Consider the following 22610-nt stretch of genomic DNA (forward strand, 5'->3'; position numbering starts at 1 on the left):
CTGACTGTAGACTAGAGCACCATGTATTGTACACTCAGACCCCTATGTACCCCCAGAGAAGTGCAAATGAACACCTGGGGGTACATGTACCTCAGGTTGGGAACCCTTGCCAACACATGAAATCACCGTCAAACGCACACAGACACATCCTAGCATCCACTAATTTACAAACACACACACACACACCATTAAACACATTCAGTCAGTCACTGTCTGCAGAGTTTTTACACAATAACAATTTCACAATCTTGCTATCTTGCATTTGTCATTTTACTAATCCATTAAATAAGAGGATCTCATTTTAAACTTTACTTTTAAAGATCACACAAGCATGACTGCAAATACGAAGCCGACAACTCACTGGGGAAATATGCAAAAAAAAGAAAGAAAAAAAGAAAACCTAGAGTGAACACGGTTAAAAAAGAAATGAATTAGATGTTTTCAGACTCTCATCACTGTAGGATTTCTATTTCAGACCACCAGCGATTTTTTTTTTTTTTTTTTTAAACTACGGTGAAACGTGTGGTAACGAAGGGAGAGAGAGAGAGAGAGGGGGGGGGAAGGAAGAGAGCAAAGTAAAGGAAAAAGTGGAAGAAGGGAGAGAAAGGGATAGAGGAAACGAGAAAAAAGGAAGAGGAAAGGAGGAAGTGAGAAAGGAGTCGAGGAAAGATGAGTGAGAGAAAGGGGAGAGGGAGGGAGGGAGGGCACAGAGAAAGGGAGAATAGGGAGATGGAGGGAGGGCACAGAGAAAGGGAGAATAGGGAGATGGAGGGAGGGCACAGAGAAAGGGAGAGGGGGGGGGTGAGAGGATTATTAGACGACTGTGCACTATGAAAGACCAAGAACTATAGCCTCGACTGACCCGGGAGACCATGGAGGGTCGGGATGCTAAGGACGACCAACACCATCCTAGCTATGATCAAGACAGCATCCCTTTCACGGCAGCGGCGGCTAGACATCTTATTCGTGAGACATCGCTTTGAATTTTTGAGTTGTCTGAAGTGTAATGAGAAAACTGGGAGGAAGTACGTAACGATCACCGTGTTACAAAGGATATGAAATGTGATGACAAATCTAAAAAAAAAATAAAAAAAAAAAATGCATGTAGGGGTTTTTGTGGATTTGCCTCCGGTTAACAAAAGAGCTGACAAATGCAACCCATCTATTAGAAGCCTAATTCCAAGGTTTTGTAAGTCAGTGCATATCTATGAAAAGCTGAATCTTACATTTTTGCAACCTAATCTCCATTTTAAGGGACAAGAGGTGTGATTATTAACGTGTACCTCATAGAGCGGAAGGTGTAGATTTTTGTAGCTTTATTAACGTTTTATATGTGAACTGAAAGGTGCTGCGTTCCTACAGAACAGTAGATTCATATTAATGTAACTAAATGGCAGTGTTACATGAGAACTGATAGTGTTGCGTAACTAAGGAAAAGTAACAGTGTTAGGTAAATAAAATTACAGGAGAAAAATATCATAACTACACAGGCATTGAGTGGTGACGGTAAGTCTTGCCTTGCCGTTACAACAGTGATATTTAATTGGTGGCATTTCTAAGCATCATAGTATGCGTTGGTGAGATACCGTAACATTAGGTGTGGTGACGTCAAACAATCGTGAACGTTTAATATTTACATGTCTTAGGAAACATCTCTTTTAGCCAAGGAAGTAAGAAGAGGCCTGTATATTAGTTTTATTACACACACACACACACACACACACACACACACACACACACACACATTATATATATATATATATATATATATATATATATATATATATATATATATAAAGAGATATATATAAAATAAAAAAAATAGTACTGACAAAACAGCGATCTGAAAGTACAAAGGTGAACAAACCACAAATAAATGAGAGTGGCAAACAGTATGATATTACGCAAGAGACGACAGGGAACATTAGAGAAACTGCATATACTAAAAACCAGGACCCATATACATACGTATATGGGTCCTGCTAAAAACAATAGACTGGGCAGGTACTGGGATGAACATACTGGGTGGGGCGCTGGGGAGGTGTGTCGTACTGCCTCGACCACGCAAGGACGCAGAGCCACACGAACCTACGGCTGTGTTATTACTTAGAAAGATGCAGTACCGGTGTGCTATATACTGTACTGCTGCCGAGGGGAGCTGGCTAAGAGGATTACGGGTGTCGCATTCTTTTTTTTTTTTTTTTTTTTTTTTAATGCTAGGAAGAAGGAACCAAAGGCCACGAGCCCGCATTAACTGTTCCTTCCAAGGAAAAACAAAATACAAGAGAGAGCCAAATTCAAGATCCGATCATTTCGAGATGCCTGGACACACTGTGTTTGCAAGACTGGAGATCATAGGTAGCAGGATATACTGTACAGACAGAGGGAGACAGTTCCAGAGATGACCTTTTGCATACAAGGAGGACTGGGAGTAAATGTTAACTCTTGCATTAGAGAGATGGACAGAAAAAGGATGAGAGTTTGCTGCTAGACTGGTGCTAAGCACCCGTCGTAGAGGTGGAGGGATGCAAGCAGAGAGTTCAGAGGAGCAGTGACCAATGAAGAAACGAAAGAAAAGAGATAAAGATACCGGAGAGAGAGAGGGAGAGAGAGAGAAAGTATTAACAAATAATGGGAGAGAAGTGTCTGAGTAAAATACAAATCCGTATGCGAAAAAAGTGAAATATAATATTACTGAAAGTTCTGCGTCTGTGAATGTGCTGTGCTAACTAAAAATGGTAAAGTGCGGTAGTAAAAGAAATAGAGTGTGAGGTACAAGAAAGAAGGGAATAACTGAGAATTAAGAGCAAAGCATAATTCTTGAATGTTGGGGAGTTGCTTGAAATAGAAAGTCTTCCCAGCCATCTTGTTAATAACCCTGGTATATGCTGCTTTAGTGCTTTGATGTGATAAAGGACCGTGCGAGAAGATAGCATAAAGCGAGTAATGTGTGACAACAAACTGTGTTATCCTAGTGTGCGGGGAATAGAGTTGTATATTTTGTAACTTATTTTCTATGAGATGTTTCTACTAAGACGAATAAACATGTCACTTGTCTGGCGTTAGCAAAAATAATATAAGAAACACAATTTTTTTTTATTAAGGGATTCATGGAGATTGTTTTAAAAATTTACCACTCCGACGGTCTGTCATTATATGAACAGCATTCTCTGGTGACAATAACCATCAAATGAAAGTAACTGAACTGAAGGGGATTAGTGTGAAAAAATAACAATTGAGAACATAATGAGTGTATGTGAGTGATGCACAGTGTGAGATGTGTTTATGCAATGGGTAAAATGTGAAAAGAAAGTATGAGTCCATGGTGAAGGTTTTGTTTATAAAAAGAAAAAATGTAAGAGTGACGTGAGTGTCTTAGAATAAATATATGTTAACTTGGATGAAAGTTACAGAATAAGTAAAGCTGCGAGTCGAGTGGTTTACATTATGTGACGTGGGGACAGGTATGCGTTAGTACCTGTGATTGAGTAATAAGGATAGAATGAGTAATGTGTGAATTGGGTGTTAGCTCATGTTATCTGAGTTCAAGGATGAATATCAGCCTCTGTTTCAGTGTCAGTGTTAGGTTGGGCAATGGCGTGAATGCTGGGTGTGTGGAGTTAAGTGATATGGCAGAGTCGAGAGAAGTAACCTATGTTCTCTTTCTCTTCCAGGGTAATTTCTTCGTTCATCTCACATTCACAGTGTGGTAAGTGTGTCTTGATATATTTTCTTCTTTGATACTCTTGTTTTCCCTCATCTTTTCTCATTTGCCTTCTTTTTTTCCTAAAGCACTTTTCAGTCTTTACTTTTGAATTATTCCTGTCTCGTCTATTATGATTCTATGCTATCATTCTTTAGTGCTGATTTATTTGTTACTTTTTCCAGTTATGTTTGATAGATGTAGTGAGTTGCTTAAGTTGTTTTTTTCTTTCTTTTTTTTTAATCACCTACATAACTCTGATGAAATTGTGGCGTAATAATCCACCTCCACAATTCATACATACAACACACCTATCCCTGCACTATTGTATGGATTGCACATGTATCCCTGCATCATATTACATGCACCACGCAGCCAGCAGTATACACGTGGTCAGGGACGCCACATTGTCGCTCGCCTGTAGTCGACGTGGGAAGATCACAGGTGCGCCACCAATCACGCACCAGGAGGTACGGCGTCCCACTATGACTCAGCTGCTGCGCTGACCTATGAAGTAAAGTCCCTGACCTCGTGACCCCACCTGACCAATGAGCCGCCGCGTGCCTCACCTTAGCCAATCACCGGGCCTTCTAGGGACGCTAACACCGGCGTGCCCTACTGCAGCCTGTCATAAAAGCGGCCTGCCCAGGTCCCTCGGCCTTCTCTCTAGCTCCAGACTCCGACACACACACACACACACACACCTGCATCCCGTAGAGCTGCCACGTCACACTCAAGCACTCACACATTCACGCACGGTCACGCTAACTCACACATTCGCCCACTCACACACTAGCACCTCACGTATTAGTGTGTTACTCTCGCCACAGTACGGAAATAATAGCAATTTTGTCCTTGTATTATCGCTGAATTATTATCATTGTCCAATATAACTAGTAACATAATTCCTCTCTGCCTCACATCCGAGAATATTCCTCCTACCATCGTAAGTTAAGCAAGTAAGAGATCCGCTACACTGGTGACCCCTGGAGTGAGCTTATGATGGAATACATAATCCAGCAACGTCTCCCCACATTTTCTTACGACATAAACACGTGGTTTACACACATTGATGCCACATGGCCCAAAGACACTACCGACGACATAAAATACACTACAGTTGTTAGAGCACTACCTACTCAAGTGGCAGTTCTCGTGCAGGATGTGCTATTGTCACCCCCAACCACAGGGAAGTACACACCACTGAGAAAGTCTCATGAGGACATTGGGGAAATCAAAACAGGTCCTGCTTATGGAGCTGGACAACATTCAGCCAACAGACAACCGCCCCTCAGCACTGTGCGCCCAGATCCAAGCCACACTAACAGCTACGGGGGCTACACTATCTGATGATCTCCTGCAGAACCGCCTTCTGCAGCTCGTACCACCAGAATTCCACCTGCACCTGGCTCCTCTTGGCGCTGATGCTACGCTTCAAGACTTTCTTGTAAAAGCAAACATACTTCATTAAATGCAACAGCATTACTCCAGTACCAAAGTATGTGCAATTCCTATAAACAATCCCATCCCAACAATGTAGTGATCAATCCTAGTGCAACCTCCAGTGCTAACCTGCCCCATCCCGGCAAATTTCTCACCAATGAACCCCCCCCCCCCAATCCTGGCAGATTTTAGAAAATTATCTTTTTGGCTAAAACCTCTGCTTTTTATGAGAAACATCGAAAATTCAGAGAGAAAGTGCTCAGTTGAGTTAGAAATACCAAATACAGGTACAGTACCCCTACCTTGGTACCGTGTTCTCTCATGCCAGGCTCCAGAGAAAACGACATCTTGGGAGGGGTAACAATTTCAAACCAGTCATTATATGTAAATATTTATTTATTTGATACGAATTTATATGTAGTACAAGAGTATATTGCTTTTCACACAATAATAGAGGTGATATAAGCATTGTTCACTCACCAAAAACATGAACATATGACCCCTTCCTTTACATTGTTACCGCCTCATCACTTCTGCTTGTTTCTTCCTCTGGCTTCTTTTTTCGTTTGTCCTCCACCTCGGGAATCACTTTCGCCTTGAATTTCATCATTGGAAAGACCGTGGTGTGACATGTCTTTCCTGGCTAGGTCACTACTAATGGGTGAGTTGCCGAGAAAATGGCATGCGGGGAGGGGAGGGGGGTCAGGTGAGGCCAGGCATTATCCCCACCAGGCTCTGGGTAGATGAAGGTATCCATACGTCAACAGGACGCAGCGGGTAGTGTGTCTAACAGAGACAAGCAATTCTTGGATATGTGTGCTCTGCTCAGTAAATTAACAGATAAAGTTAGCCAGATAGAACAATTCATACTTGTCCTGAATAACAACTCCCCCAGTGCATCAATCCCTCCACCAGTGTGTTCACCCAATAACAACTTCCCCAGTGCATCAATCCCTCCACCAGTGTGTTCACCCAATAACAACTGCCCCAGTGCATCAACACCTCCACCAGTGTGTCCACCCAATAACAATCTCCCCAATGAGCCATCATCAGAGTTCACCAGTAATTCCCTTACCCTACCTCACAATTCCACCAGTGCCCCCATAGTGTCATTATCAAACCAAACACTGTTTAACCTATGCAACAGGAATATACCCTCTGTAAGTATCATAAACAGTTCGGTCAGGCGGCCCGTCACTGCGGTCCCCCTGTATCTTTTCGGGAAATGCCGCCAGTGGGTGACCAAGGCAGTAATGTCTCCCACCAAAGTGAATCACAAAGAGGCCAACCATGCTCCACATTCCCCCCACAAACTGCCAGGCACTCGGGACTTGCTGTGGGCTGAGGATGTCACCATTGCCACAAGGTACCTAATAGACAGGAGCTGCAATTAGGATCATTCCCCCAAGCCCCCATCACATACTCCACCATCAACTTGCCCTTGACCTTGTGGCGGCCAATGGTTCACTTATCGCCACAGATGGTACTGAGTCCCGGCAAGTGGTTTACTCCCACAACCTCTCATTCATATGGCCCTTCGTGATAGCAGATGTTGAGCAACCCATCCTTGGAGTCGACTTCCTGGAGGCATGCGATTTGGTGGTGAACACCAAGCACCGCCAGCTGTATCACAGGCCATCTATTTTATTCAAGTCTCGAAGTGTGCAGCCAGCCCTGTCCTTATCACCCACCTCCGAAGTGATTCTTCATATGACGCCATTCTGCGGCAGTTTCCCCTCCTCACTGACTCCTCAACATAGGCAGATCGACCACTGTGTGCAGCACTGTATAATTACCTCAGGACCACCATGTTTTGCCCGCCCATGCCTCTTGCCTCCTGCAAGATGACGGACAGCAGAGCAGGAGTTTTAGACCATGCTGCAGGAAGGCATAATAAGGCCGTCATCCAGTTCCTGGGCTTCACCACTGCATATGGTTCCAAAGGCACAGGAGGGTAAGTGGAGAGCATGTGAGGATTACAGGGCCCTTAATGCAATGACCACCCCTGATTGCTACCCCATTCCCCACATCCAGGACTTCCACCACAAACTCCACAGGATGACTGTCTTCTCCAAAATAGATGGGCCTTTCACCAGATCCCAGTTGCCCCCAAGGACATCCCTAAAACGGCTGTCACCACCCCATTTGGACTGTTTGAATATACCAAAATGAACTTCAGGTTACAGAATGCAGCACAAACATTCCAAAGATATATGGCCCAGGTGGTTAGGGGCCTAGACAACGTTCTCATCTACATCGACGACATCTTCATTGCCTCCCCATCGCACAGTGAGCATGAGCGTCATCTTCTAGACCTTTTCGGCTGCCTGCAGGAACACGGCCTTCGCATCCATCCAGCAAAATGCATCCTTGGTGCAGAGCAACTAGATTTTCTCGGGCAGAGTCTCACCCCTTCCCCAGAAAGTGCAGGCCATCCGGGATTTCCCACGTCCAGCAACACCATGCAAACTCCGTTATTTCCTTGGGAGGGTCAACTATTACCACCGCTTCCTCCACCAAGCGGCCTCCACCTTAGTTCCACTCAATGATCTTCTGAAGGACACATAGAAAAACTCATCTAAACCACTCGATTGGACTCCACAGGTGATCCAAGCCTTTGCCACCCTGAAAGACAACATTGCTAGTGTCCCCTGCCCCCAGTGCTCCCATGTCCCTTGTCACAGATGCCTCCTTGGATGCGGTGGGCACTGTTCTCCAGCAGGAGGCTGAGGGAGTTATTGTACCCATCGCATTCTTCAGTCAGCGTCTCATTCCACCACAGTGCAAATACAGTGCATTTGACAGGAAGCTACTGGCAATATATGAAGCGATCAGACATTTCAGGCACTTCCTGGAGGGCAGGGAATTCAGGATCCTTACTGATTACAAACCACTTACATTCACCATGGCCCAGAGAGGTGAGCACTGGTCCCTGCAGGTGGCAAGGCAGCTGGCTTTTATCTCTGAGTTCACCACATACATACAACATATCAAAGGTGAACAGAACACGGTGGCTGATGCTCTTTCCCGGGGAGTGACGATGGTGGCCCCATCTTCCCCTCCACTCAGCCATGCTGCCCTGGCCCTCGCTCAAATGACAGACCAGGAACTACCTATGTTACTCGAGGGTTCAACCGCACTACAGTTTCAGCAATTCGATGTTCCAGACACCCCCCATAAGCTGTGGTGTGACATATCCTGCAGAGTAGCTCACCCTTCCATACCCAATGCATGTCGGCATCAGATTTTCCAACATTACCGTGACATGTCACATCCAGGCATACACAGCACACATAGCCTCCTTAGCCGCCGCGATGTGTAGAGACGTGATGCAGTGGGTAAGGACACGTGCACAATGTCAATCTGCCAAGGTGCATCGTCACATTAAGACCCCATTGGCGAGCTTACCCACTCCCACCACTCGTTTCCACACGGTCCACCTTGACATCATTGGCCCTTTCCCAGAGTCCAGGGGGAACAGGTTCATTCTCACTTGTATCGACAGGGCTACAAGGTGGGCGGAAGCAACACTGATGATGGATGCTACAGCTGAAAGGGTGGCGTACCACTTCCTGTCATCCTGGGTGGCTTGTTTTGGTGCCCCGCACACCATAATCGCTGACCAAGGCGTCCAATTCGAATCAAAGGCTTGGCAGGACCTTCTCTCCTTTCTTGGTACTATGTATCATCGTATGTCAGCCTACCACCTGCAGTCGGTAGAGGTGGCCTGCAGTCATAACGGACCCAGGTTCAAATCCCCGCTGGGGCAGGGAACAGTTTAAGGATTTGAATTTAGAAAAAGCAGACTTTACTTATCTACCAGAAGGCCCACCGCCATATCGTAAAAATACCCCTGCTAATACCAATACATGAGTCCTGTATGAGACAGCCCTAGCATGTATTCAATATGGATGGTGGGTGTTAGCGCCAAAGTGGTGACATGTAGAGGTGCATGGTATGTAGGAGGACTACTGAGCCTTGGGAGCAAGTTGTGAAGCCTTTGCCCAGAGTCGGACACATAAAAAAAAAAAGTCCAATGGGATGGTGAAACAGTTCCACTGCCACTTAAAGGAGGCACTGCGAGCTCTTCCGCATCCTGTCAACTGGGTGCCCGCTCTTCCCATAATCCTACTCAACCTCAGAACCACAGAAAAGGAGGATATAGGGAACTCTCCAGCTGAGCTGACATGTGGGGAGGACTTGCGGCTTCTGGGCCAGTTCGCCCCTCAGCAGGATGCAATGCCAGCACTAACACTCCTCCCAGTCTTCAACAAGCTACACAGACATTTCAACCCAGACCCCACGCCAGCACCCCCAGCAGCCTACTCACGCGCCTCGGCAATGGCAAACAGCCGGGCATGTCCTCATCAAGCGAGACCAGCACCAGTCACCTCTTCAAACATCTTATGAAGGCCCCTGCCCAGTCACCGTCAGAAAAAAAAAATTAGTTACTGTAGACAGGGAGGGCAAACAGTACACGGAGTCGGCCGACATTATCAAACCAGCTAACATGCCCTCAACACCGCACACTGCTACCAGCACACCCACTACAACATCCTCCCCCTCCACCACATCCCCATCCTCCCCACCCACCACAACTTGTTCCCTACTCCAGATTTCCATTGTTAATTGCTACCCTCCTTTACCACCATTACCCAAACCCTCTACTCGGCTGACTTCCTCCACCAAATCCCCACCCTCCCCACCCACCACAACTTGTCGCTCATCCCAGATTTCCTTTGTTAATTGCTACCCCCTTTTCTCACCATTATCCAGATCCTCTAGTCCACTGGTTTCCACCATCACTTCCTCCCTGCCACCCTCCTCCCACCCCCAAACCTCCTCTTCCAACCTCATTCCCACAGCCACATGCACCTCATCCCTCCCTTCCAATATGACACCGCCTACTTCCATGTCACAGACCTTACCAGTCACAGCTGCAAATGCAACAGGCCCACATTCCATTCAGACTAACACCACAACCTCCTACACTTGCACTTGAGCTGGCCAACTCATCAGATCGCCCAAGTATTTCCAATTCCCAACACAGATCGGCCTCAATAACACTCTCATATAATGTACTTCTACACTATGTTGGATGTTTGTAAATGATTTATAAGCTGCCTATGTAAATACATACTCCCATTTTTGTAATAACTTGAATTATTGTACATGGTATTATTTAAAAATTTTCTCATTCTTTTATTATCACTATTAATATATATATATATATATATATATATATATATATATATATATATATATATATATATATATATATATAGTAATAATAATAAAACAATGAGAAAATATTATATATATATATATATATATATATATATATATATATATATATATATATATATATATATATATAGTAATAATAATAAAACAATGAGAAAAAATATTATATATATATATATATATCCATTCGATCCCAGGAATGCTGGGCGAGGCATGGCACTGGGTGGGTACTAAGCGTCCCGCCCTCCGCCTATCGGCCCATAGTCGCGAAGCTCATGGGACCCTACCGGGGGGTTCCCTACTTTAGAAAGACCTGAGGAATCCCAGTCCCGTCCAGTATTCCGGATGCCGGCTCCAGTGGGTTAAAGAGACTGATAGGTTTGCCAGCCATTAACCCACTGGATCCCAGGGGTGGTGGGCGAGGCATGGCACTGGGTGGGTACTAAGCGTCCCGCCCTCCGCCTATCGGCCCATAGTCGCGAAGCTCATAGGTGGGTCCCTGGCCGTGGGTTCCCTGCTTTAGAGAGACCTGAGGAATCCCAGTTCCATCCAGTATTCCGGACGCCGGGCTCCAGTGGGTTAAAGAGACCAGTAGGTTTGCCAGCCATTAACCCACTGGATCCCAGGGATTCTGGGCGAGTCATGGCGCTGGGTGGGTACTAAGCGTCCCGCCCTCCGCCTATCGGCCCAGAGTCTCGAAGCTCATAGGTCCCTAGCCTGGGGTTCTCTGCTTTAGAAAGACCTGAGAAATCCCAGTTCCGTCCAATATTCCGGACACCAGGCTCCAATGGTTAAAGTAATAATAATAATAAAACAATAAGAAAGAAACTTTATATATATATATATATATATATATATTAATCGATGGGGGAGTTCAGTGGCATAATAATCCACCTCCACAATTCATACATATCACACACCTATCCCTGCACTATTGTATGCATCGTACATGTATCCCTGCATCATATTACATGCGCCACGCAGCCAGCATTATACACGCCATCAGGGACGCCGCATTGTCGCTCGCCTGTAGTCGACGTGGGAAAATCACAGGTGCGCCACCAATGTACGGAAATAATAGCAAGTTTGTTCCTCTATTATCACTTAATTATTATCACTGTCCAATTTAACTAGTAATTTAATTGCCCTCTGCCTCACATCCAACTTGAATATTCCTCCTACTATTGTAAGTTAAGCAAGTAAGAGATCCACTACAAAATGCCCGTGTTGCTGAGTTAGGATGAAGCTGTGTGTGCTGAAATAACCTACTTAAAAATTTTTAGAGTAATCCAGATGTTATACAATTACTGAATGCAGAGTTCCTGTATTCAGTGTTCTGTGTTATAGTGTTCCTTAAGTTATGCATACAGTGCTGGGTTGAAGTGATCTCTACTATGATATTGAAGCTATGCACTGAGTTTTGGGTGTTGTGTTGTTCAAGTGATTCATGCAGTGATGTGGTGAGGTATATTGTATAGTATTATTAAACATTTGGTTACTGGGGCGTGATGCACGTTGAACTGACCTACAGTGTTGTGTGGCGTTCTTCAGGAGCAGCCTGTGCGGGTGTCCGCCACAGAGCTTCCTCCTGTGTAATTGTCTCTTCCTCATGGTCATCGTTTGGAGTCTACACCACCGCGAGTCTGAGGAGCCACCTTTCATGGTGAGATAGATGGATGGATGAATGATAGATGGATAGATAAATGGATAGGGATTTAATCGCCGAGCTAGGCAACTATGGCCTTATAGCTCCACTAGGTTACAGGAGCGCGCTACCACTCCCGGCACGGCAGCCCGGGCGAGGCTCGAACTCACGACCTCCCGGCTACGAGCTAGGCGATCTACCTCTGAGCCATCGCGCCCCCAGATAAGTGGATAGATGGGTGCATAGATGGATGGATAGAAAGCTGGACAGATTGGTAGATAGGTAAGTAGATAGATCAAACACAGATTGGAAGGCAGAAACGACTTACAGATAAATAATGGCAGGTAGACATCTCACTTGACCTTGGAAGACACTGGACGGGTAGATGGCAGGCGGGAGACTGGGGACATCAGACCGAAAACAGACAAGCATGGCTGATAAGATGTTGCACATGCGAGCACACATGGGCAGTACATAGCCTCCACGCTCCCCAACAAACACAAGCGCACACACGCACGCACGTACACACACGCGCTAGCGCGCGAGCACACACACACACACACACACAAGCACGGACGAACGGCCACACACAGAAGTACACACACAACGTGAGCACTACACAATAATTTGTTAAAAGTATATATACGTACGTTACAAAGTAAACAAGGATACGGTGGACAGCTCACAGGGAAGGGAGATGGTATTGAGAAGAGAAGAATAATGGAAACACTGCAAAGGAAAAAGCCAACACAATGCAAATTCAAGTAATGCAGGAGTGTGTGGACTTTCAACTAGAAAGTATATGAGCAAAAAGATATATGGAAAGCAAGCAGATTTAAGTAGGTAAAGGACAGGCAGAGAGGGGTATTCAGGCAAGTGGACAGGACAGGTGGGGACGGGTAGGCAAGCAAGCAGGTGGAGGTGGGAAGGGTAGGAAGGGAAGAAGACAGATGACCGGTAGGAAGGGGTAGATAGGCTTGCAGGCAGATTATACTTAAGCCCTGTCCACACGAGCGGGCAATGCCCGCGGGCACAAGCGAGCAGTTTGCCTGTTGACGGGCTCACCGCTTGTGCCCTCGGGCAAATGCGTAAATTGCCGCGGGCAAATGCGTAAATTGCCACGGGCAATTTACGCATTTGACCGAGGGCACAAGCGGTGAGCCCGTCAACAGGCAAACTGCTCGCTTGTGTCCGCGGGCATTGCCCGCTCGTGTGGACAGGGCTTTAGGGAGTGGTAAGCAAGCATGAATACAGAGGACTGGCAGCGAAGAGAAGGCAGGCAAAATGGTAGGCACGGAAAGTGACTGGAGGGCAAAGAGCGAGATATAAGGTGCTTGGAGTGATGCGACACGTGTGAGGTATCTGTGATTGTCATATGGCACTCATTTTGTCTTTTTGACTTCAATTCTGTCTGTGTCTGTCTTTCACGCAAACCGTCCACTGGATCACTTACAGTTGAAAATAAACTATTATTCTGTCGCATGTGTCAAAATCGCACAACACTGGATGTTTTAAACTTTTTCTTTTTTCTCTCAGTAAGTCCTCAGAAATATCAGAATGAAAGAGTTGAGATTTATAAAGCATTATTGCTTCAGTTGAAACAACCTCAGCGATTAGTAGCTGACTGAAGATAAGACGTAGAAAAAGATCATATGCAACTGATATAGAAGACACTTATAAAGACGGCACTGCTAGATTAATGATCCGTCAGAAACAGACAGAAGTAGAAGACGCAATCACTACATTTAAAAACAAATGAACACAGGTCATTAGCTTCTTTGCAGAATATATAACAGCTGGACGAAAAGGATAACAGGGTGGCAACACAAAATAAGAATAGTCAGGCAGAGAACGAACAAGGAGATATGCAGTTGTCTGCTGTTGCTGCTGATGATGATGGTGATAGAGAGGATGATGGTGGTAAAACCACAAAATTATGTATTAAAACTGTTTATACAAGAACTGTGATCCTCTTTTTCTTTCAGACGATGTGCATTCATATGCTGTCCATTATGTTTGAAGTAGTGAACCTTTGCATCTTCTGGCCGCTGCTCTCGAGTAAGTTCAAATGTGAGATTAGTAGTCCCATTCTTCTCGTTAGATTTGGAGACCTCTTGGCACCTCTACCTTACTCATTTATTTCTGCATATAGCGCTTGCAGACGCAGACACGGACACAGACACGCACTCGCGCACACATACATACGCGCTCGCACGCACACACACACACACACACACACACACACACACACACACACACACACACACACACACACACACACACACACACACACACACACACACACACACACACTCCATCACAATCACACACCACTACAAATCCTACCCTTTCCTCCACACCACAAACTTCAACAAGCCCCTCCTCTCCCTTTTCCCAGTTGGCAGAATGCGCTTCGGTGCTGCTGCTGCTGATGCCAGCCTCGGCCTGCGCCTCGTGTCGGCCTTCCTGATGTACCGGGTCGTCCAGGACAGGACCAGGGCAGAACAAGGAGGAATGAGACCGAAAACACCCAATCTACCCTCAGGCTTTGGTGGGCTTGTGGCCAGTACGTTAACACCACTTTGTTTACCATTTACTACATAGGTCTGTTCTGTTCCGATTCGTACAGGAGAGTGAGATGGGAGAGACAAAAGAAACAAGCACTAATTTACTTATTCTGTCTTCACACTTAGGGATCTGTTGGCAGTAAATTAACCCTTTGCACACCACTAGATACTTGGATATTAAATTCTGACCACTGACATTTCAGTTTTACACAGTTAGGTATCACTGCCACCCCAAAAGTTAACCTCTTGAATATGATGATATTTTAAACATTTATTCTGGAAACTTTCGACAATATTACGGATCTTACGAATGACATTCAAGCTTTCAGTAATTAAGAGAATCAAGCGGCACACACAGACCTACTACCACTATAATCCTTTCAGCTGGTGCAGCCAGTCGCGTCACCTTCGAGGAAATTGACAGACCCAGCTCCACAGCCCCCCAGGCCCTAGACCCCGAGACCGGCTCCACACCCACGTCCTCGCCACCACCACGCCCACCACCACCCTCACGCACCACCACCCTCGGCAAGAGCAAGCTCGCGTCACAGAAGGCCTCAGTAGAAACTATTAAAAAGATGCTGTTTATGGTAGTTCCTCTAATTTAATAATATCTCCGGGGCCTCAAAGCATAACGACTAGTTAGCAACAGTTAACACAAAAGAGTAGAAGTGATTAAGTGACAAAAATTAGGTCGAATTCACTGAATCTATGGAAAAAGTTCAGTCATCGGTAAAATCAAGAGTTAGTCAAAAATATCGTTTTCGACAGTGATATTTCCTTAGGGAAAATAGGTTCAGAGCTACCTTATGGGTAAAGTTGTATATAAGGGAACATCCTTGGCTATTGACCACCGGGAGAAATATCATAACTGTGGAGCATACGTCATGCAAGGCAGTCCAACAAGCAACCTAGTCTCTGTTTAGTTTTTGTTATTCCCAGACGGTTTTATTCAGTTTAGTTAAGGCTTTTAATTCCTAATCGATGGCTTTTTCTCATTTTATTCTTGATCGATTCAGAAGGTTTGGGGGATAGGCTATCTTATGTAGGCTACCTAAGTGACAGGATATATTGTGGCTACGAATAACTCCTCCATTAATACAAGAATAAATTAAAAACCATATAATCGGATTAAAAGGATTACACGAGGTGTGAGCTATAGCTTCACCAACCCTTTCACCATACAAGGTACCCAACTAAGTATAATAAAATCACCTGGAAGTAGCAAGTCAAAACCAACAGGGTATGTCACCTGGTTCAAGGGGTTAAAGATATCATTGGGTTCTTTAAGATTTCTCATCGCTATTCGTCGTCTGAATGAGAGTAAATAAAGACAAAACTTGAGTGAATGTTAGCGAGGTTGGTAAATGATGTAGATTCTGATGAAAGCGATATAAAAGACTTTTCGTCACGATAATGTTACAGTAGCAGGCAAAATACATTCTGCTAGGAAAACTTTTTAAACTGGTCAGATACAGCCCTCATTAACTTTATCACTCTCCTAAGCTGTTTTAAATCATCTGGTAGCAACTAGACTTACACCTGGTGTCTCAGGACTTGACGTTCTAAATTCAGGAGGTGACTTTTAGGGCTGTTTTTTAGCAAAAAAAAAAAAAAAATGCAATATCAACATTCTCAGCCGCTACAGAACTACAGTTGCCCTCACGGTTTAAAATGGTGTCCTTCATAATTCACCCATAAGGTTATCAGCAATTTTGGCTCTGTAACTGCTCAGGCTCGGACTCATTTTGACAGCAGTTCAAATATAAAACTCATTCCAAGAATTATATCCGAAGTTAGCATGTCAAGTCTCGGGACATCTGTATATGAAGTACCTAGGTTGAAGGGGTTAAACCATGCATGCCATACGCTACACAAATACCAAATACTGCCTAATTACTTATGCATTACGAGTCATTTGACAACGCATGATGATAGAATATTATTAACTGTTAAGCTAATACGTTACTGTTTGAAAATGAGGCACAAATAAATAGTTGCTGTGGATTTTACATTTTATTTACAGGAACACCCTACTGCCATATGGCTTTGGTGTGAAATGAGTCTGGCGATAATACATGTTTTTGTTGCCATTTTCATAGGTATACCTTCAGAACTGAAAACGGAGTAGGCTGTGATTTCCCTCGTCTGTCTGTCTATTAGTCTGTATTTATGTCTGTAAGTCTGTCTGTCTGCCTTTCTGAGTGTACATGTTTGCTGTGAGTCTGCCTTTCTGTCTGTCTGTCTCTTTGTCTGCTTGGCTGTTAGTCTCCTTCCACTGGATTACGAATGAACTACCGGTAATGGGTGAATTATGATGAAAAATTATGGAAAATTTCTATTGGCTGGGAAAGAACTGACAGAATAGATTAACCTCTCAATGCCGGACAACTCTAAGGTTCTATTCCCGATAACGCAAGATGATTTTACTGAGAGTGGTTCGTAGGAGACAAAGTTAATACTGTCATCACTATCACATCCACTATCAAAAAATACTAGTATTTTAGCCTACATATAAACCTACTCCGTTCTCCTCTCATTTTGTAAACTACTCCATTCCTCTCCCATCTCCGAACCTACTACACTCCGCTCCCATCTCTAGGCATATCTCCATTCCCTCTTACTGTTAAAGCAACTTCATTCCCCTCCCATTATCAAGCATGTCTTCTTTCAGCTTCCATTTTTAAACTTACTTCATTCCCCTCTCATTGCTGAACTGCTCCATTCCCACCTCATTTTCACAATCAACTCCATTCCTATCCCTTTTCGAAGCCTATCTCCATATCTCTCTCTTTTATAAACTTTCCTCCGTTCCATTCTCGTATCAATCTGCTTCCATACCTCTCTCTCTCTTTTGTAAACCAGCGTGTCCATATCTCAATTCCCTCCCTTAATACCTGTCTGTTATAAATCTACCTCCGTACCTCTTTCACAAATATACATCCATGCCTTTTCCTTTTTAACCCTGTCTCCATTCTTCTCCCTTTTCTAAAACGATCTCTATCCTTCCTTTACCACACGTGTCTGTCCTCCCTTCCCCTGCCCCATGTCCAGCACCCCACTCACCCCTTCTTTGGACCCTTCGTTGATCCTCTTTGAGTCAGACCACTCTGAATTGACCCTCTTCATTAGCCAACACTCTCTCGATCATCCATGCCTCTCCTACCTCATTCACTGCCTTCCTCACACTCTCTCACCCCCTGCTTTTCCCCCACCCTGTCTCACCCTCACCCCTGTCTGCCCCTCACCCCCTGTCTTCCCCTCACCCTTTGCCTTCCCTTAACCCTCTACCTTCCCCCAACCCCCTTACCTTCCCCTAACCTCTCATCCCCAACCATCACCAAATCTACCACCTTCCTCTCGCCCTTGCTTTCCCCTCATCATCGCCTCCTGCTTTCCCCTCATCATCATCATTTGCATTCAAGTCACCACCACCTCCTACTTCCCCCTCATCATCACCCCCTGCCTTCCCCTCATCATCACCACCTGCTTTCCTTCATTATCACCTCCTACCTTCCCCCTCACCCCGCATCTTTCCCTCATCCCCTGCCTTCCCCTCGCCTTTACCCGTTGCCTTTCCCCTAACCCACTGCCTTCCCTTCATCCCCTCACCCTTCTCCCTTTCCCTCACAGCTTACCTTTCCCTCATCTCCTACCTTCTTTCTCTCTCCCCTGTCTGCCTCTGCTTTTCCCTGCCTCCCTCTTCCCTCACTCCCTGCATCCCGCATCCTTCTCCCTCTCCCTTTCCCTCTCCCTTTCCCTTCCTCTCTCCCTCCCTCCCTCTCTCCCTGTCGTCTCTCTCTCTCTCTCTCTCTCTCTCTCTCTCTCTCTCTCTCTCTCTCTCTCTCTCTCTCTCTCTCTCTCTCTCTCTCTCTCTCTCTCTCTCATCATCATCATCATCATCATCATCATCATCATCATCATCATCATCATCACGTACTGAGCCCGGGAGAGATATGCAATTTGACGACGGACGTGACATGTTTTGCTGCCCGGCCTCGGTGTGGTGGTGAGGCGGTGAGAGGTGTGATGGTGGAGAGTGTAAGCGGAAGTGTTTGTGGCGTGGCTGTGGTAGGAGGATGTAGTGTTTGTTTGTTTTTTTGTAGTGAGGTTGAGAAGTGTGATCTGGTCGAGTTGATGATATGGTGTTGTGGTTGTGGTGGAGAGGTATAACAGTGTTTCAGTGGTAAGACTGTGGTAAGAGGATGTGGCGGGGTAGTGTGGTGGTTGTGGGGAGGTGTGGTTGTGGAGAGGTATGGTGTAATGGTGAGATATGTGGTGGAAAGTTGTAAGAGAATGTGAGTGGCGTGATTGTGGTAAGAGTGTGTGATGTCTTTGTGGGTTGGTGTGTCGTGGTAAGTGGCTGTGGTAGGATGATGGTGAGAGGTATGGTTGTATGGCGTTGTGGTGGGGTGGTGGTTGGGTGCGCTGTGAAGTAAGAGAATGTGGTGGTGTGGAGCGGTGGTGAGATGGTGGTGGTGGTGGTGGAGTCTGGGACTTGTGATGAATTAGTGTGTTGGTGGAAGGATGTGGGTGTATTGTGGTTGGGTGCTGGTTAGGAAATATATAACAATGATGGGATTTAGTGATCAAAGGGTGTGTTTGTGGTGTGGCGTGAGGGTGGTGGTGTGTGACGTGATGGTGGTGTGATGTTGAAGTTCTTTGGCGGGATGGTGAACGGGTTCGGTGTAGTGAGGATACTGTGATACAAGAGAGTAAAGTGTTGTCGTTAGGTGATGACAGGGTGTAGATGTAGTGTTGTGTGGGGATACCGTAGTAGTCTGGTGGTTTGGCCGAGTGATAAAATATTAGGCTGTGGTGTGGCGTGAAGGTGGTAATGGTGCTGGAATGTAGTATGGTGCTCCGTGGTGTAAGAGATAACTGATTGGTGACTGTGATGAATAGTGTGGTGTGTGGAGGTATGTGATGCGTATTATTGTTGTGCCGAGGTAGTTCTGAAGCGAGACTGTGGTGATATGGTGTAAAAATGTGCTGGACATGTGACGTTGGAAAGAGATTTTGATGTTATCTTGTTGAGATTCTGTGGCGTGAGTGTGATACTGTTGTACGAAGGTTTGGAGGTGTGCTGTAGAAATGTGATCAGTGAACAGTTATGATTTATGAGAAAGTATTGTGAGATGACACTACTGTGTGGATTTTCTGTGGTATGTTGGTGTGATGATACTGACTGCGTGTGTGTGTTTGATGTTTTGAAACTTGGTGGTGAAGGCAGTGTGCTGTGGAGTGGTGTGGTGCAAAGATGCATTTATTGTATACTGTGCTGGAGCTGTGGTGATTCTGTGTGAGGATTCTGTGGCATGAGTCGCGTATTTTAGTTTAAATTTGTGGTGATGAGGTGTAGAGATGTACTGAATGTATGATGGTGAGAGAGTGATGATGTGAGTGTGTGACGGTGTGGTAGTGATGTGACAGTGTGTCCAGTGAAAAGTGGGTGGGGGAAAGTGGATGGGGAACACGAAGAGGAGACTGTTATTGATGGGGCAGTGGCTTGAGGTGAGACAGTGAGTCTGAGACAGACAGTGGGTGTGGGAACAAACAGTGGGTGTGGAAACAGACAGTGGGTGGAGGAGAGACAGTGGGAAAGGGACAGACAGCGGGTGGGAGACACATTGTGTGGGGGAGAGACTGTGGATGGGGAAGAGACAGTGGGTAGGGGATACAGTGGGTGGGGGATACAGTGGGTGGGGGATACAGTGGGTGGGGGATACAGTGGGTGGGGGATACAGTGGGTGGGTGGAGGGGGGATTGGATCAATATAGAGATGTTAGGGCACTTAGTCAAATGAAAATGTCGCTCAGGCAGAGTTCTTGAGCCCCTCTTCCTCCTCACTCCTACAACTCTTTCATCTTCTCCCTCTGTCTCTCCCCGTATTATATTTAGTTAGGCAGTTAGTTAGGTAGGTAGGTAGGTAGTTTTCCTGTCTGTTCTATGTTTACAGCTTTTCTGTAAAAGTTGTGTTGAAAAAGCAATAACTGAAAGTTTGCATATAATTCTCATCTGTCACTGAGCTCATGTGAACTATTGTTTTTTGTTCACAGTGTCCTGTCATAGCGAGGTATAACAGAAAAATTTCATTGTCCGGTCATTTTCTTAGGAACACAAAATAATAATGAATTATGTAGATCATTTTGTTTGTAGATATGTGTTTAAAGCTGGAATTTTAATGATGAAGGTATTGCTACAAGTTAACAGAGAACAAGAACAGAATACTCTCGCTTTGTTCATATGCACAGACAAATTTTGGTGTATCTGGTGTGTATTTTTTTTTTTTTTATGTGAGGAAGAAGGACTCAAAGGCCGAGTCCGCAAAACAGTTCCTTAAAAAAAAAAAAAATACAAAAGAGAGCCAAATTCAAGATCCGTTCATTCCGAGACGCCTGGACACACCGTTTGAAAGACTCTTGTGGCGTATATTACACCACAAAGTATTGTACCTCGCATTTCATCTACACGCGTGGTTTCCTTCCCTCGTGGTTTTTCCCTCATTTCACCATACACGCGTGGCTTCCTTCCTTCATGGCTTTCTCCACACCTTGTTCTCGGAATTAGCATTGCTATTGGTGCCGCTACCAATAGAATTCAATTTCTCTTCCCTCCTTACCTGTAGTGGTGTCTAAACCAATCAAATTTGAATATTCCGGCGACCTAGGCTTACCGGTGCTCCGCCCACCTCATTAGGGGGCTTAAAATCGAGCGGGCGACCTAGCTCCGGCCTTCTCACAACTTCACCTCGGCTACTACCTCCTTGCTCTCCGTCTCTCCTGGTAAAATCTGGCCACGTGGTACAACTTTTCATATAAAATACACACAAACACATCAGCCCAGCACTCCCACTTCTCACTAAATACATTACTCATATTTGTAGTCTGTAACTATTTTATCCATGTAACTGATCCACACATGCTGTAATGTAATGACCCTGTACTATTTTGAAATCATGCTGTAACTCTGTATTGTTCCAAGTCAATAATGACTCCCCTGTCTGTTTCTTCCCAACACATTTGTGTTTATCTATCCTTACCATTAGCCTTGGTGTAGCCCCTAGTAAAATAGTCTCATAACCAAAAACACTACAATGGTGACTTCCCGGAGTGTGTAAAGAACATGGAGGCCTTACCACACATCCGTCTATCCCTTCCTATATTCACATACGATATTAATACGTGATTTACACAATTTGATGCCGCGTGGCCTGTCGATACCAGTGATGATGACAATTTCAGAGCAGTTGTCCACACTCTCCCAACTCAAGTAGCTGCCCTTGTACAGGACGTACTCCTGAAACCACCTACAGGGGAAAAGTATAAAACCCTCAAGGAGAGTTTGCTGTGGGCCCTGGGCAAATCAAAGCAGGCACTGCTAATGGAGCTGGATGCAATTCACTCCCAATAGCAGTGCCCCTCGGCCCTCCTCGCCCAAATTCAAGCCACCTTCACGGCAGCTGGAGCGACCCTATCAGACAACCTCCTCCAGCACCGACTCCTCCACCTCATGCCACCAGACTTCCAACTCCACCTAGCATCCCTGGCCCTTGCCACGTCCCTTGCTGAGTTCATCGAGAGGGTGGACATTCTAAATGAAACTCAACAGCATTACGCCAACCACCCAGTAAGTGTACACTCCTCTCTTTCCCCTGTCATAGCCCCCAGTCCTACCCCCAATGAAACAGTGGTGTCAGTGAACAGTGTAGCTAACAAAAACGGTTCCATGTCAGAGCTGTGTACCGTGTTAACAAATTTAACAAATAGAATAGACAAGCTGGAAAGTAAAATAAGTGGCTTCACAACTCAGACCCCAACTGTTGGAAATCATTCCCCAGCCCCACAGTGTTCCAACAGTGTCCCCTCAGTGAACCGTGGTCGTAATGGTAATCCCCAAACAGCAAGGGACGATTTTGTGTTGTGTACATATCACAAACACTTTGGCATGGAAGCCGGACAATGTGCACCACCCTGCATATTTATGGGAAATGCATATGGCGGGAGGC

This window comes from Coenobita brevimanus, chromosome 47 (assembly GCF_032717465.1).
Source record: "Coenobita brevimanus isolate Jiangsu-jjx chromosome 47, ASM3271746v2, whole genome shotgun sequence".
In the NCBI taxonomy this organism is placed as follows: Eukaryota; Metazoa; Arthropoda; class Malacostraca; order Decapoda; family Coenobitidae; genus Coenobita; species Coenobita brevimanus.